The sequence below is a fragment of the Bison bison genome, unplaced genomic scaffold, assembly GCF_000754665.1.
Source record: "Bison bison bison isolate TAMUID 2011002044 unplaced genomic scaffold, Bison_UMD1.0 scf7180017864141, whole genome shotgun sequence".
Taxonomy (NCBI): domain Eukaryota; kingdom Metazoa; phylum Chordata; class Mammalia; order Artiodactyla; family Bovidae; genus Bison; species Bison bison.
Genome location: NW_011494713.1, coordinates 5,973,571 through 5,973,875, shown reverse-complemented (window position 1 = coordinate 5,973,875; position 305 = coordinate 5,973,571).

Here is a 305-nt window from a genome sequence, read left to right as displayed (position 1 = left end):
GCTGCAGCCGGGGCAGGGGGTTTGTGCCTAGAGACAGGCAGACGTAGGGACCAGCAGACGGACGGACGAACGGCAAGGACCCTCCCCGAGCCCCCACGCCATGGCTGAGAGGAAGCAATCCGGGAAGGCGGCAGAGGACGAAGAGGTCCCTGCCTTTTTTAAAAACCTGGGCTCAGGCAGCCCCAAGCCTCGGCAGAAATTCTGTGGCATGTTCTGCCCGGTGGAGGGGTCCTCGGAGAACAAGACCATCGACTTCGACTCGCTGACGGTGGGCCGGGGCTCGGGGCAGGTGGTGGCCCAGCAGC